The sequence below is a fragment of the Amphiprion ocellaris genome, chromosome 6 (assembly GCF_022539595.1).
Source record: "Amphiprion ocellaris isolate individual 3 ecotype Okinawa chromosome 6, ASM2253959v1, whole genome shotgun sequence".
Taxonomy (NCBI): Eukaryota; Metazoa; Chordata; class Actinopteri; family Pomacentridae; genus Amphiprion; species Amphiprion ocellaris.
In genome coordinates, this window is record NC_072771.1 from 542,501 (window position 1) to 560,030 (window position 17,530).

Here is a 17,530-nt window from a genome sequence, read left to right on the forward strand (position 1 = left end):
AGCAGATTAACAGGAGACCTTCTGTGGCTTCAGAAACAGAAGTTCTGCTGCAGTTTTTAGAGATTACTGTAGTTAAACAGCTGGATCTGAGTTGTTCTACTTTTAAACAGATTTTAGGTAGGAGTGGAAGAAAACAAGTTCATCAACATTACAGAATTACAGGTTCTTCTATTCTAAACACGTAGAACGTAGAGCGACCTGTGGAACCGACGTTAAAGCTGACAACAGGAACGTTTCGGAACACTTTACTAACGTCTGTGTGTTTAGAACAAGCATCGGTACAGTCACCTATGATCTGTGTCGTTGGAGCTGCGTCGCTCCCTGGATGTCACCGGATAATCTGGACACCAGTTAATGTGGAACACCAGCTGTTCGGGCTCGTCTGTCCGGATAAAGTCGTCCAGCGGGCCGCAGAGAGACTCCTGCTCCTCCCCGCAGATCCTCCGTCGACACGTTTCTGTCTCACATCAGGAGTTTTTACACTTTCTGTCTCTAAACACGACTTTTGGAGACAGAAAGTGTAAAAACTACACTTTCTAAAACATACTCAGTGAAGCAGCGAGCCGTAGTGCGCAGGCGCCGCTCCGCTGCAGTTCCTCGTGTGGCCGCGGTGTCGCTGTTTGACCTGAAACCAGAAAAAACATGAAAATGACTGAATGAAGGATTAAAGAAGGAAATAAAGGGACCAAAACATGATGTTTGGATGCAAAATGAGGAACGCTTCACGAATTTGCGTGTCATCCTTGCGCAGGGGCCATGCTAATCTTCTCTGTATCGTTCCAATTTTAGTATATGTGCTACCGGAGTAACACGACAGCCCCAGAACCTGGAGTCCGTCTTCTAGAGCGCTGAGCTCAGAGCAGCAGCTTATGGGGCCCCGGATGCAGGAGGGGCCCAGGACCGCTCCTTCTGGGTCCCACCACCAGCACCAGCAGCAGCAGCGGCTCTGGGGGCCACCCCCTCGGCTCCACGGCTCTAAATACGCCTCCCTGGACCCCCGGGACCCAGCAGGGATCCAGTCTGGTCACCTCGGTCCCGTCCCAGTGTGCCTGCCGCCCTGATGCATTGCGGGAAGTTTAATTCAGGGGGGTGACGTCAGTGCTGCAGGATTGGAGGGCTGAGAAGTGCTCCGGTCACATTCCTCTTTAGACCTCTGGCCCCAGACCCTCCTCCACCCACCCACAGACCACCAACCCCCCACCCAGCCTTTAGGTCCTCAACGAGGGCCACGCAGGGCTGCAAAGAAATGGTCTGTTCCGGTCTGACTGACGTCATCCTGCTGAGACGGAAGACAAACAAAGAGATGAGGCTAAGACGCTCTGAGTCCCACAGGACGGATCCACAGATCCAGGACCAGCAGGACCAGGACCAGCAGGGTGTAGATGTGGACTGTCAGTCTGCTGTAGTCGGGGGTTTGTTGGTGTACCAGCATACGGTGGGCTAACGGTAGAACATGTGGACAGAGTAGAACAGAACTTCCTTTATTTGTCCCACTAGAGGAAATTTGCAGAGTTCCTATTTTATCCCTTTTTGCGTGGGTCAGGACAACCCGTGTTCCACTGGATTTACGTCACTGTTGACCCATGGTGAGCTTCAAAGGGACATAGAGACGAGCAGAGGACAGATCAGAGGGTAGGGAGGGGTGGTATGTAAAGACTGAAGGGTGAATAGAGGTTAATCTGATTACTAATCAGGAACAGACAGCAGCTGAATCAAGGGGTCTGGATCCAGTTCTGGTTTCTAACTGTTTGCAGCAGAACTCTGGTTCTGGTTCTGAAGCTGGAACCTGAACTGTCGTCACTTTATGGGAAAATACCGACGACTCAGACTGTAATAATAACTATATCTATATAATAGCTATGTAATAATGACTATTTATATATAACTATATAATAATAACTATATTTGTAATAACTTTATATCTATATAATAATAACCTTAAATCGTCCCAAAGGTTCCACCTTAAATCGTCCCAAAGGTTCCACTTTAAATCATCCTCAAGGATCCACCTTCAATTGTCCCAAAGGTTCCATCTTAAATCATCCCAAAGGTTCCACTTTAAATCATCCTCAAGGATCCACCTTCAGTTGTCCCAAAGGTTCCATCTTAAATTATCCTAAAGGTTCCACCTTAAATCGTCCCAAAGGTTCCACCTTAAATCATCCTAAAGGATCCACCTTAAATCATCTCGAAAGGTCCACCTTAAATTGTCCCAAAGATTCCACCTTAAATCATCCTCAAGGTTCCACCTTAAATCGTCCCAAAGGTTCCACCTTAAATCGTCCTAAAGGTTCCACCTTAAATCATCCTCAAGAGTCCACCTTAAATCATCCTAAAGGTTCCACCTTAAATCATCTCGAAAGGTCCACCTTAAATCGTCCCAAAGATTCCACCTTAAATCATCCTCAAGGTTCCACCTTAAATCGTGCCAAAGGTTCCACCATAAATCATCCTAAAGAGTCCACCTTAAATCATCCTAAAGGATCCACCTTAAATCATCTCGAAAGGTCCACCTTAAATTGTCCCAAAGATTCCACCTTAAATCATCCTCAAGGTTCCACCTTAAATCATCCTCAAGGTTCCACCTTAAATCATCCTCAAGGTTCCACCTTAAATCGACCTAAATGTTCCACCTGAAAACGTCCCCAAGATTCCCCCTTAAATCATTCTCAAGGTTCCACCTTAAATCATCCTCAAGGATTCACCTTAAATCGTCCTAAAGGTTCTGCCGTAAGTTGTCCCAAAGGTTCCACCTCATATCATCCTCAAAGATCCACCTTAAATCATGTTAAAGGTTCCACCTTAAATCATCCTCAAGAGTCCACCTTAAATCATCCCAAAGGATCCACCTTAAATCATCTCGAAAAGTCCACCTTAAATTGTCCCAAAGATTCCACCTTAAATCATCCTCAAGGTTTCACCTTAAATCGTCCCAAAGGTTCCACCTTAAATCATCCTCAAGAGTACACCTTAAATCATTCTAAAGGATCCACCTTAAATCGTCTCGAAAGGTCCACCTTAAATTGTCCCAAAGATTCCACCTTAAATCATCCTCAAGGTTCCACCTTAAATCATCCTCAAGGTTCCACCTTAAATCATCCTCAAGGTTCCACCTTAAATTGACCTAAATGTTCCACCTGAAAACGTCCTCAAGATTCCCCCTTAAATCATCCTCAAGGTTCCACCTTAAATCATCCTAAAGGTTCCACCTTAAGACTTACCTGTTCTCAGCTGGTTTTGACTAATTTCTTCTGACAGTTATTTTAAATCTTATTTTATGACAAACTCTGCAGTGTAACTTTTAAAATGTCCTTGCTTCCCAACTTCTGTTTTTGATTCTTACTCTTTCGCATCCTTAAATTTTAATGACCTTTTTAATGATTTTATAAATGTTTTCTTTCTTTCTATAATCGTTTTCATCTGCTGTTTTAATGTCCTTGTGAAGCACTTTGAATCACCTTGTTGTTGAAATGTGCTATATAGATTAACTAACTTTAACTTTAATTTTAAGTCATTCCTAAGGTTCCATCTTAAATCATCCTCAAGGATCCACCTTAAGTCATCCTAAAGGGTCCACCTTAAATTATCCTCAAGGTTCCACCTTATTTCATCAAGGATCCACCTTAAGTCATCCTCAAGGTTCCACCTTAAATTATCCTCAAGGTTCCACCTTATTTCATCATCAAGGATCCACCTTAAGTCATCCTCAAGGTTCCACCTTAAATCATCCTCAAGGATCCACCTTAAATCATCCTCAAGGTTCCACCTTAAATAATCCTCAAAGATCAACCTTAAATCATCCTCAAGCTTCCATCTTAAATTATCCTAAAGGTTCCACCTTAAATCGTCCCAAAGGTTCCACCTTAAATCGTCCTAAAGGTTCCACCTTCAATCATCCTCAAGAGTCCACCTTAAATCATCTCGAAAGGTCCACCTTAAATTGTCCCAAAGATTCCACCTTAAATCATCCTCAAGGTTCCACCTTAAATCATCCTCAAGGTTCCACCTTAAATCATCCTCAAGGTTCCACCTTAAATCGACCTAAATGTTCCACCTGAAAACATCCCCAAGATTCCCCCTTAAATCATCCTCAAGGTTCCACCTTAAATCATCCTCAAGGTTCCACCTTAAATCATCCTCAAGGTTCCACCTTAAATCATCCTCAAGGATTCACCTTAAATCATCCTAAAGGTTCTGCCGTAAGTCGTCCCAAAGGTTCCACCTCATATCATCCTCAAAGATCCACCTTAAATCATCCTAAAGGTTCCACCTTAAATCATCCTAAAGGTTCCACCTTGAGACTTACCTGTTCTAATCTGCTTTTGACTAAGTTCTTCTGACAGTTATTTTAAATCTTATTTTATGAAAAACTCTGCAGTGTAACTTTTAAAACGTCCTTGCTTCCCAACTTCTGTTTTTGATTCTTACTCTTCTGCATCCTTAAATTTTAATGACCTTTTTAATGATTTTATAAATGTGTTTTCTTTCTTTTTATAATCGTTTTCATCTGCTGTTTTAATGTCCTTGTGAAGCACTTTGAATCACCTTGTTGAAATGTGCTATATAAATAAACTAAATTTAACTTTCATTTTAAATCATCCCTAAGGTTCCACCTTAAATCATCCTAAATGTTCCACCTTAAATCATCCTAAAGGATCCACCTTAAATCATCTTGAAAGGTCCACCTTAAATCGTCCTAAAGATTCCACCTTAAATCATCCACAAGGTTCCACCTTAAATCATCCTCAAGGTTCCACCTTAAATCATCCTAAAGGTTCCGCTTTAAGTTGTCCCAAATGTTCCACCTTAAATCATCCTCAAGGATCCACCTTAAATCATCTCAAAAGTTCTACCTTCAATCGTCCTTATGATTCCACCGTAAATCATCTCAAAAGTTCCACCTTAAATTGTCCCAAAGGTTCCACCTTAAATCATCCTAAAGGTCCACCTTAAATCATCCCAAAGGTTCCACCTTAAATCATCCTATAGGATCCACCTTAAATCATCTCAAGAGTTCCACCTTAAATCGTCCTAAAGATTCCACCTTAAATCATCCTAATGATTCCACCTTAAATCATCCTAAAGGTTCCCCCTTAAATCATCCTAAATGATCCCAAACTGACCGACTGGATTCATCTCAACATTCTCAGTAAATCTGTTCTTATTTAACTCCCTTTAATGTTTCTGGAGTTCTGGAGCTCAGACTTTAATGAAGGTTCTACATGGAGAACCTGGTTCTGCTGGTTCTACTGGTTTTACTTGTCCCGCTGGTCCTGCTGATTATGCTGGATCTCCTGGTTCTGCTGGATGGCCCTGATGGTTCTGCTGGTTCTACTGGTCCTGATGGTTCTGCTAGTTCTACTGGTTCTCTCTGACCTGGTCTCCTCCAGCTGCAGTTCCTCTGAGCTGCCACCAGGTGTCGCTGTTGGACTGAAGAAGAAACGAAAACAACCACGTCAGAGTTCCTTCTGAAGCTGCTTCAGTGTTTCATTTATTATCCTCCGTTAATCTTTATTTTCTGTAAATATGAATAAAAGCTGGAATTAAGATCAGAACCTCCACCAGGTTCAGCTCAGAGTAGGAGGTCCGACTTTTGTCTGTTTCCTTCTGACAAAAACCAGACACAAACGTCATCACCAGGTTCTGCTAACATGTTGTGGGAAACGTTCCATGAATAATAATTATTTAAAATATTATGTTGATTAAAAAAAATGTTCCCACAATTACAGAGACATGAATGAGAAAGTAAAACCAATAAAAGGAAATTTAAATTCAATTCTATTCCGTTCCCACAACACTCTGCCTCGCCGTGCTGTTGAGGACCAGAGGGCAGGAACACGTTCCACCAGTTCTAAAGTCGCTGCATCGGCTCCCCGTCCGCTTCAGGATCCATTTTAAGGTTCTTTTACCAGGTTTTAAATGTCTTAACAGCCTTGTGCCCTCTAATCTATCTGATCTTCTTTTACCATGTAGACCCTCGTGGATCCTGAGGTCCTCCTCTTATCAGAAGCCAAAACTAAAACCCACGGTGAGGCGGTTTCAGCCACTATGGTTGCCTGTGGAACAACCTGAAGGAGAACCTCAGGACTGCAGAGACTGTCGATGTTTTTAAAAGAAGGTTAAAGACGCACCTTTTTAATCAGGCTTTTAACTGACCTTTATATCCTTATGTTCTTATGATGTGTGTAGTTGTGTGTAAATGTGTGTAGTTGTGCGCATGTGTGTATTTTTTCAATTCAATTTTATTTATATAGCGCCAATTACAGTCAAATTGTCTCGAGACGCTTTACAGAACCCATATGCCTGAACCCCAGAGCAGCCCTAAGGAGACAGTGGCAGGAAAACACCCTTTTAACAGGGAAAAAAACCTCGAGCAGAACCCGGCTCTAATGCGGGGGAACCCATCTGCTGCTGGCCGGACGGGTTGAGAGGGACAGAAGAGGTCGAGAGGTAGAGATAGAGGGATGGAGGTAGAGATAGAGGGATAGAGGTAGAGGGGAAGAGGTAGAGGGATAGAGATGGAGGTGTAGAGGTAGAGATAGAGAGGTCGGGGGGTGGGACACAAGGACCATAAAACACAGCCACACATCTGAAGCATCCAGCATCCAGCTCTGGGACCAGGGACACTCGGAGAAAGGACACAGAAAGAAACAGAGTGAATGTAATGCAATAATGGTATATATAGTAAATACATAGGTAGTTAGAGAAGGGCTCAGTGCATCCAGAGAGGTTCCCCAGCAGCCTAGGCCTGTAGCAGCAGAACTAGGGGCAAACTAAAGGGACGTCAAGAGGGGAAGGCAGTTGTGCAAATGAAGACACCAGCTCACCCCCTCAGGGTCCCCCAGTCAGTCCTAACTATAAGCTTTGTCAAAAAGGAAGGTTTTAAGCCTGGTCTTAAAAATAGAGAGGGTGTCCACCTCCAGAACCCAAACTGGGAGCTGGTTCCACAGGAGAGGAGCTGATAACTGAAGGCTCTGCCTCACATTCTACTTTTAGAGATTCTAGGAACAACAAGTAAGCCTGCAGTCTGAGAGCGAAAAGTTCTGCTAGGATAACATGGTACTATCAGGTCTTTAAGATATGATGGAGATTGGTTGTTAAGAGCTTTATATGTCAGAAGAAGGATTTTGAATTCTATTCTAGATTTAACAGGAAGCCAATGAAGAGAAACCAATATAGGAGAAATATGATCTCTTTTGCTAACTCCTGTCAGTACTCTGGCTGCAGGGTTTTGGATCAGCTGTAGATGTTTCAGAGCGCTATTGGGACAACCTGATAATAAGGAATTACAGTAGTCAAGCCTAGAAGTAACAAATGCATGGACTAGTTTTTCTGCATCACTCTGAGACAGGATGTTCCTGATTTTCACAATATTTCTCAGGTGGAAAAAGGAAGTCCTACAGATTTGTTTTATGTGCGAGTTAAAGGACATGTCCTGGTCAAAGATAACACCGAGGTTCCTCACAGTAGTACTGGAGGCCAATGTAATGCCATCCAGAGTAATTATATGCTTTGAAAGCAATTCTCTAAGATGTTTGGGGCCAAATACAATGACTTCAGTCTTGTCTGAATTTAGTAGTAAGAAATTATAGGTCATCCAGGTCTTTATGTCCTTAAGACAATCTTGCAGTCTAGCTAGCTGATTAGTTTCATTTGGCTTCATAGATAAATACAATTGAGTGTCCTCAGCATAACAATGGAAATTAATGCAGTGCTTCCTAATAATATTGCCTAAGGGAAGCATGTATAATGTGAACAGTATTGGTCCTAAGACAGAACTCTGAGGAACTCCATGATTAACCCTAGTATGCTCAGAAGAGTCATTGTTGACATGCACTAACTGGAACCTGTCTGATAAGTAGGATTTAAACCAGTCCAGTGCTGTCCCTTTAATGCCAATAGAATGTTCTAGTCGCTGTAATAAAAGTTTGTGGTCGATTGTATCGAATGCTGCACTAAGGTCCAATAAAATAAGTATAGAGACCAGTCCATTATCTGATGCTATGAGAAGGTCATTAGTAACTTTCACCAGAGCTGTTTCTGTGCTATGATGCACTCTGAAGCCTGACTGAAACTCTTCAAACAAGCTATTCCTTTGTAAACATGTTTAGAACATGTTTAAAACATGTTTAGAACATGTTTATAACATTTACACAATTACATGTTTAGAATATGTATAGAACATTTACACAACAATTACGTTTAGAACATGTTTAGAATGTTTACACAACAATTACATGTTTAGAACAAATTTAGAACATTTACACAACAATTACATGTTTAGAACATGTTTAGAACATTTACACAACTACATGTTGAGAACATGTTTAGAACATTTACACAACTACATGTTTAGAACATGTTTAGAATGTTTACACAACAATTACATGTTTAGAACATGTTTAGAACATGTTTAGAACGTTTACACAAGAACTACATGTTTAGAACATGTTTAGAACATTTACACAACAACTACATGTTGAGAACATGTTTAGAACATTTACACAACAACTACATGTTTAGAACATGTTTAGAACATGTTTAGAACGTTTACACAACAACTACATGTTTAGAACATGTTTAGAACATTTACACAACAACTACATGTTTAGAACATGTTTAGAACTACTGCGTGTTTTAGGATTTAATACGTTGGTTACTGGATGGAAAACGTCTCCAGGTCACTTTGACGTTAAAGGAGCCGAACTGGTGTTTAAAGCTGCCTTTACTGGGAACCAGCACTGAACTGGTTCAACTGGTTCACTCCTGATGGTGGAGATATTTTTGTGGTTTGTAATATTTTCTGGTAGCGCCCTGAACTTTCCCCACTGTGGGATCAATAAGTTGATCTTATTTTATTTATAATCTGTGTTTGATTCCAACAGGTCACCTGGTCATTATTGATTGATCGATCAGCAGGTCTCCTTCAGTAGTTAATCAATGAAGAAATGGAGCTGATCTTAAACTGGAGACACTTCTCACTGTCTGGGATAATCAATAAACTCTCCAATAATTACCCAATAATCATCCAATAATTACCCAATAATAAATCAATAATCATCGAATAATAATAAACTCTCCAATAATTACCCAACAAACATCCAATAATTATCCAATAGTAAATCAATAATTATCCAATATTGATCCAATAATAAATCAATAATCATACAATAATGATCCAATAATAAATCAATAAACTCTCCAATAATCTTTCAATAATTACCCAATAATAAATCAATAATCATACAAAAATGATCTGATAATAAATCAATAATCATACAATAATGATCCGATAAAAAATCAATAATCATCCAATATTAGTTCAATAATAAATCAATAATCACCCAATAATAAATCAAACTCTCCAATAATTACCCAACAATCATCCAATAATTATCCAATAATAAATCAATAATTTTCCAATAATAAATCAATAATTATCCAATAATAAATCAATAATTCTCCAATAATAAATCAATAATTCTCCAATAATAAATCAGTAAGTCTCCAATAATAAATCAATAATTCTCCAATAATAAATCAATAATTCTCCAATAATAAATCAATAATTATCCAATAATAAATGAATAATAACAGCTGAATCTTGGTTTGTTTTCTCTCTTTCAGGACTCTGACCCCTGAACCAACATTAGAGTCACATCCTGTGTTTCTGGATCCAATCAGACTCTTTGATCTGTCAGGTGTGTCCAGGTAAACATCGGGGGAGGGGCACCCACCACTAACTCTGTTTCAAATTAAAAGCTCCGTGTCTCATTTCCTTTGAAGTTTGTAACAGCTAACGTACAGGTGCTTTTATTCTGAAGGGGCGTGGCGCTGTTTCCACCTGTGAGCAGGTAAGGTCAGCAGCAGCTTCTGGATGTTCCTCAGAGTTTATCCATTCAGGAGAACGTTGAGGAACTCCTTCAGCTGCTGAGGAGCCTGAAGGTCAGATCAGATCAGCTTCATTCCTCCTGGAGGAAGTGGTTTCTGTTCAGGTGGTTCTGCTGGAGGAACCATCTGCAGAAGAAAAGACTAAAAGCAGCTCTTCACTGAACACCTTCACACCTGATGGACTGGAAGAAAGAATCCTTTGACTTCCTGTAGACACCACGGTCCTGTTTTCACACTGAACCTGGTCTATCTCCTCTACCTGGTTCCTCCTGACCAGACCTTCATGTGGTGGATCTGCTCTCAGATGGACGTCTTTGGATAAAAGTGTCTGATCATGAACCTGTAGAAGGCTGAGGTGGGCAGGAAGCTTCTCCAGGTGTAGATGAAGTTCTTCTTCTGGCTCCAGCTGCTGTTCGACCAGAATTTATTCTCTTCTTCTCACCAGCAAACAGCTGAAACACTAATAGAAGTAAAACACAAAATAATATGAGCATCACATCTTCTATGTCCTCTTATTGTCTTCAGTGGAAGGAACCCAGTTCCTCTGAGAAAAACACTGGCACAAGACAAACAATCAACAGAAACATCTAGATCTCCAACATGGAACGAGAACCGACCCACTGATCTACCACCAGGACGGAACCATGGCTCCTCCTCGATCTGAGGTTCCTCCATCGGTCGGACTCACCTTCCTCCTTTCTAGAGATACGAACCCCCACCTGGTCTGAAGCTCCTCAGGAACCTGAAGACTGCAGGACGCTGAGGAGACGTTTCAGCCGATGGTGTCCAGAACCTTCAGCATCTCATCTCCTTTCTAGAGATTCTGAACGTCTGTTTTGAAACGGATGTGAATCCTCCTAGTGGTGGAAGCGTGTACTGCGCCTAATGAACAGCCTGCGAGGTTGTCAGGATCAGTCAGAAGAAAGTGTCTGCTGGCAGGAGCTCCTGGAGATAGATGGTGGAAGGATACCTCCTGGTTCTCCATGAGGCTCTGGTCAGAACCTCCACACGGAAACTTTTCTTTTGCTCTGAAGACATTTGAGGACGTTTCATCCATCAGGCCTGGTTCTTACCTTCAGCTGGAGACCAGGTCCACCCAGGTTCTGTGTAGGACTGTGGGACTAAGGGGTCCTTATTGTCCAGATCTGATCCTCATCTCCAGTCTGGTTCATGGTGTTGGTGGATCTGAAGGAGAGGGTCCGGTCTGGAGGTGACCTGGTTCTGGAGCCTTCATCAGACCTTCAGCTGCTGGGAGGAGAGTCAGCAGCTCCACGTTCTCTGCTGGAACCCAGTGGACGGTTCCCTCTGGGTGGAGGTGCTGCCTCAGGTGAAGGTGTTTAAGGATCTCAGAGTGGGAGGATGAAGATGTTCTCCTGGACCATGGAGGAGATCTGGATTCATCAGCTGATCTACGGTCCACCTCTTCTTCTGGGGCTGTTGTTGTTTCGCAGTACCCTACCACTGTGTGTCTGCTGTCTTTATTTTTGTGTTGTTGTTGTGTGTGTGTGTGTGTGTGTGTGTGTGTGTGTGTGTGTGTGTGTGTGTGTGTGTGTTGTGTTGTGTTGTGTTGTGTTGTGTTGTGTGTGTTGTTGTTCCTCATTAACATGAAGCTTCTAAAATCAGCTTCTTTGACCTTTACCGTCTCTGAGAGCTGATTGGTTCTCGGCTGCGTCTCTGAGTCACATGGTCCAGAGGAAGCCTGAATGGAGTCTGCAGGACGGAGGAAGCTGCCGCCATGACAACCGCTCAGCTGTTGCTCTGCTTCCTGTCTGCTCTGTCCCTCACCTGCCCTCCAGGTAAGACTCCAGACGTGTCATTTGTAACGTTGTGTAACAGGTGAGAAACAGGAACACAACCAAGGATCCTTCAGAGCAGCAGCACCTCACTGACATCTGCAGACAGGTGACCCACTCACCTGGACTCACCTGAGGTCTGAACCAGGAAGCAGGTTCAGCAGATCCAGACTTTCTTTATGTTAGACGGTTAAACTAAACCTGAACTCCAGTCAGATGTCAGGAGGTGTTTCTACCTGTAGCTGTTCTCCAGGTGTTTCTACCTGTACCTGACGAGGAAATCACTTTAATTTATGAACAAATCAAAGATAAACCGAAGTCACTGATTGAATATTCTTAAATATTTTTTGCATCACCGTCTACATGCAGGTTTTCATGGTAACAGGATGCATCCAGTGTGTGACGCTGTAACAGCTTCATTCAGTGGTTTTAGGAATGTTCCGATCATCAGGAAACATCTGGTTAAATCTGGACAGAACCTGGACCAGGTTAGCTACTCAGCATCAGTTACCATGGAGATCTAGCTTTACCATCAGTTACCATGGAGATCTAGCGCTAGCATCAGTTACCATGGAGATCTAGCTCTAGCATCAGTTACCATGGAGATCTAGCTTTAGCATCAGTTACCATGGAGATCTAGCTTTAGCATCAGTTACCATGGAGATCTAGCTCTAGCATCAGTTACCATGGAGATCTAGCTTTAGCATCAGTTACCATGGAGATCTAGCTCTAGCATCAGTTGCCATGGAGATCTAGCTCTAGTATGAGTTACCATGGAGATGTAGCTACTCAGCATCAGTTACCATGGAGATCTAGCTCCACAGCATCAGTTACCATGGAGATCTAGCTCCACAGCATCAGTTACCATGGAGATGTAGCTACTCAGCATCAGTGACCATGGAGATGTAGCTACTCAGCATCAGTTACCATGGAGATGTAGCTACTCAGCATCAGTTACCATGGAGATGTAGCTACTCAGCATCAGTTACCATGGAGATGTAGCTACTCAGCATCAGTTACCATGGTGATCTAACAGGTAAAACCAGGACAGACGTCTTCATGACTGAAAACTCTGACTTTAGTCTCAACATTCCAGTCTTCTGGATCACAGCGACATACTGATGAACACTGTGTGTGTGTGTGTGTGTGTGTGTGTGTGTGTGTGTGTGTGTGTGTGTGTGTGTGTGTGTGTGTGTTTGTGTGTGTGTGTCTATATGTGTGTGTATGTGTGTGTGTTTGTGTGTCTATGTGTGTGTGTGTGTGTTTCTGGCAGGTTTTTGTGTGTTTATTTCTAATTTGGGGGTTTGTGTCGCCTTTTATCAGCAGCTTTAAGTCACTGTTGGATTGTTTGTCTTGTAATTTTGTGTTTTTTTCTTCATGTCTGGTTAAATCGCCTCTCAGCGGCTGGATTAAAGGCCTTGTTGTGTGCAGGTGTGTGTCTGCAGTGTTTTGGCTGTAACCTGAGTGGGCGGGACCGGGGGCGGGGCTACGTGGAGCTGGGCTGCAGCCGACCAGAGATCATCAACTGTAGTCGATCAGAGGGAGGATTCAAAGAGCGGCTGTGTATCACCACCAGCAGCCGTCAGTATCCAGCTGCACCTGCTTTCATTCACTCCTTCATTTGTTCCACTAGTTTTGCACGTTTTAGATCTGTTATAGCTCGTTCAGTTTATATTTTGGCCATTTTGTGTTCACCTTTTTACTGTTTTTGTGTCTATTTTACTATTTTGGTCCAATTCTGGTGGTTAAACCTCTATTTTTTAGGCAGTTTTATTTCACATTTGTGTTGTTTTGTGTCTAATTTTGTCTCTTTTTCTGTCTATTTTTGGCATATTTCTGTTAATAAGCATCTATTTGGGCTCTTTGGTGTTCAACTCTTTCTATTTTTGACTGTTTTGCATCTGTTTTTGTCTGCTTTGTGTAAAGTTTGGCAGTTTTATTTACCTTTAGGTTGTTTAATAGTAACTTCTGTGTCTTTCTCATCATATTTCCCTGAACTGAACCCATCCAGTGGTCCGTCCCTGCTTGTCTATCTGTCACTACGTTACCCAGAAGCCCCTGCTGCTGCTGGAGGACAGTCAGCTGTCTGTCTCTGTCCCTGCAGGGTCTCTGGACCTGGTCTTGTCTCGGGGTTGTGCAACGTCTCGTCACTGTCAGCAGATGGAGCTTCCTGGAGTGTCAGTGGCCTGCTGTGATTGGTCGCTGTGTAATGACGGGTGGTGGTGGGTGGGGTCAGTCCCTGCTGTCATCATCAGCTGCTGGTTTCCTCTGCAGGGACTCACCTGACACACCTGCAGGACCAGGAGCCAGTCACACTGCTGTTATTATTTTATCATTTTATCGTCGTGTTCATGGGATTATTGGTTTTTAGTGTTCTGTTTCCTGTTTGTTCTGTAGACTTAAGTAATTCCTGTGTTGTAGATTGAACTGTTCTCCACTTTTCTATTTGTAAATGAGATGTTTCTGTGTGAGAATCTGATCCTGATGTTTTTACTGTAGCAGAAACGTTCTTTAAACGTTTCAGTCAAATCTACAGAAGGTTCCTAGAAGAGAAGCTGCTGTTTCATGTGAGAATAAATATTTTCTACATATGAAGGTAGGAAGGAACTTTACTGATGCTGAGGGAAATTCAACACACAGAAATAAGAGCTGAGCAGAAAAATATAATTATGTATAGATGAATTTACTAAAGCTCCAACTAGTAGGCAGAGAAATGTAAATCTACAGTTTCATTTATCATTTTATCCAAAGCGACATTCATCTGAGAGTAGCTGTGTAATGAGTGATGTGGAAATAACCAGAGGTGTCCATTTACAACATACATGTAATATGATATTTATATTGATGTTTTACTGAGGAGTGACCCAGTTTAAGTGTTGGTTGTATTTTTAACCGTTTTGTGGCTAATTCTGTTGCTCTGTGTCATTTTTGACAGTTTTGTGTGTCTTTTATGTGTATTTCTATGTGTATTCTTGCGTGTATTTTCTATGTATTTATGTGTATTTTTGTGTGTATTTTTGCATGTATTCTTGCGTGTATTTTCGGTGTATTTTTGTGTGTATTTTCTGTGTATTTATCTGTATTTTTGTGTGTATTTTTGCATGCATTCATGTGTGTATTTTCTGTGTATTTATGTGTATTTTTGTGTGTATATTTGCGTGTATTCTTGCGTGTATTTTCTGTGTATTTCTGTCTATTTTTGTGTGTATTTTTGCGTGTATTCTTGCCTATATTTTCTGTGTATTTTTGTGTGTATTTTCTGTGTATTTATCTGTATTTTTGTGTGTATTTTTGCATGCATTCATGTGTGTATTTTCTGTCTATTTATGTGTATTTTTGTGTGTATATTTGCGTGTATTCTTGCGTGTATTTTCTGTGTATTTCTGTCTATTTTTGTGTGTATTTTTGTGTGTATTCTTGCCTATATTTTCTGTGTATTTTGTGTGTATTCGTGCGTGTATTTTCTGTGTATTTATGGGTGTTTTTGTGTGTGCTTTTGCATGTATTCTTGCATGTATTTTCTGTGTATTTATGTGTATTTGGCATGTAATTTTGTGTGTCTTTTGTGTGTCTTTTTGTGTGTATTTTTGCATGTATTCTTGCGTGTATTTCCTGTGTATTTATGTGGATTTGGCATGTAATTTTGTGTGTATTTTGTGTCTTTTGTGTGTATTTTTGCATGTATTCTTGCGTGTATTTTGTGTGTTCCACTGAAGGTTTTCTCTTGCCACCTGCGGTTCTTCAGTAAAAACAGTCCAGACCAAAGACCGACTCTGCTCTTCCCTTTTTTGAACCTTCTCCACTCGCCGTATAACTGGAAATCTGTCATCACGTCTGCACAGCAGCAGCTACTCGCTCTCCAGTAGCAGCTAGCTGAAGCTAACAGCTAGCTGAAGCTAACAGGCGGGTTCTACCTGCACCGGTACCGGACCCGGTCGGCACTAGCACCGAGCCCGTTCAGAGCCGGTCCAGACCTCAAACAGGTCGTTATCACGGTACCGGTTCTGATCCGGAGGCTGCAGTTAGCTCGCTGTTAGCATCAGTAGCTAGCATTGGCGCCGCTTCAGTAGCAGAGACTCAAAAAACAGAAGCTAACAGGAGCTAACTAAGCTAACAGGAGCTAACTAAGCTAACAGGAGCTAACTACCTCTTCCCCTCTACCTCCATCCCTCTACCTCTTTACCTCTTCTGTCCCTCTCAACCCGTCCGGCCAGCAGCAGATGGGTCTCCCCACATTAGAGCCGGGTTCTGCTCTAGGTTTTTTTCCCTGTTAAAAGGGTGTTTTCCTGCCACTGTCTCCTTAGGGCTGCTCTGGGGTTCAGGCATATGGGTTCTGTAAAGCGTCTCGAGACAATTTGACTGTAATTGGCGCTATATAAATAAAATTGAATTGAATTGAATTGACCTAAGCTAACAATAGCTAACTAAGCTAACAGGAGCTAACTAAGCTAACAATAGCTAACTAAGCTAACAGGAGCTAACTAAGCTAACAGCAGCTAACAGGACCTAACTAAGCTAACAGGAGCTAACTAAGCTAACAGGAGCTAATGGCAACAACATGGCGACAGAGAAGACGAAACCAGAGACAGAAAAGCAGCAAACAGTCTCATCAGGGCCCAGTGGCAAGGTGGGTCCAACGGTTCTACTGGACCTGTTCTGGTGGACCGGTTCTACTGGACCGGTTCTAGTGGACCGGTGCTCAGAGCTCTTCACGGCAGCACAGATTAATGGTTCTGCTGGTCTGTGTGGTTGTTGTCCTTCAATGTACTCCAAAAGAACCAGAACATTCTGTGTAGAACAGGTTCTATGTTCAGCAGGTTCTATGTAGAACAGGTTCTATGTACATACTGTGCACAACACATGCACGTTCCAGTAGGTTCTACTTACTGCAGTACTGTCTGATTAGTACTGCAGTATTGTGTTGTTTTTACTGCAGTATTATTTGGACACCAGCTACTTGTTTTGAAGCATAATTAGAGATTTTTTATTTTTTGGTTCTCTACATCTAGAGAACGTTCTCCTCATCTAGAGAAAGTTCTCCACAGCTAGAGAACATTCTCCTCATTTAGAGAACGTTCTCCTCATCTAGAGAAAGTTCTCCACAGCTAGAGAACATTCTCCTCATTTAGAGAACGTTCTCCTCATATAGAGAACGTTCTCCTCATCTAGAGAACATATGGAGAACGTTCTCCTCATCTAGAGAAAGTCCTCATATAGAGAACGTTTTCCTCATATAGAGAACGTTCTCCACATATAGAGAACGCTCTCCTCATCTAGAGAACATATAGAGAACGTTCTCTAGATGAGGAGAACATTCTCTAGATGAGGAGAACTTTCTCTATATGAGGAGAACGTTCTCGTCTGATTGGTTTGTTTTCATCACATCCTGCTGAACATATGTTTGTGTTTATATTTATCTGTGTTTATATGTGTTTATATTTGTGTGTTTGTGTTTATATTTATGTTTATATTTGTGTGTTTATGTGTTTATATTCATGTGTTTATATTTATGTTTATATTTGTGTGTTTATGTGTTTATATGTATGTGTTTATATTTGTGTTTATGTGTTTATATGTATGTGTGTTTGTGTGTTTATGTTTATGTGTTTATATTTGTGTGTTTATGGGTTCATATTTATGTGTGTTTATGTGTGTGTAGTCACTGACTTCCTGGAATAAACCAAACTACTCGGTAGAGTTCACGCTGGACGGACACACCCAGACTGTTTCCTCCATCAAGTTCAGTCCTGATGGAGAATGGCTGGCTACTTCCTGTAATGTGCACTATCACACACACTAATACACACACTATCACACACACTAATACACACACTAATACACACTAT

At 41.7% G+C, this 17,530-nt stretch overlaps 1 non-coding gene across 1 annotated transcript; it reads right to left on the minus strand.

Annotated features, from left to right (window-relative positions):
* Positions 1-706: 706 nt before the first annotated feature.
* LOC129349207 (U6 spliceosomal RNA) lies at positions 707-812 on the minus strand. Its single transcript, XR_008602110.1, has one exon. It is a non-coding gene; the product is annotated as a U6 spliceosomal RNA (small nuclear RNA).
* Between the last annotated feature and the right edge of the window lie 16,718 nt (positions 813-17,530).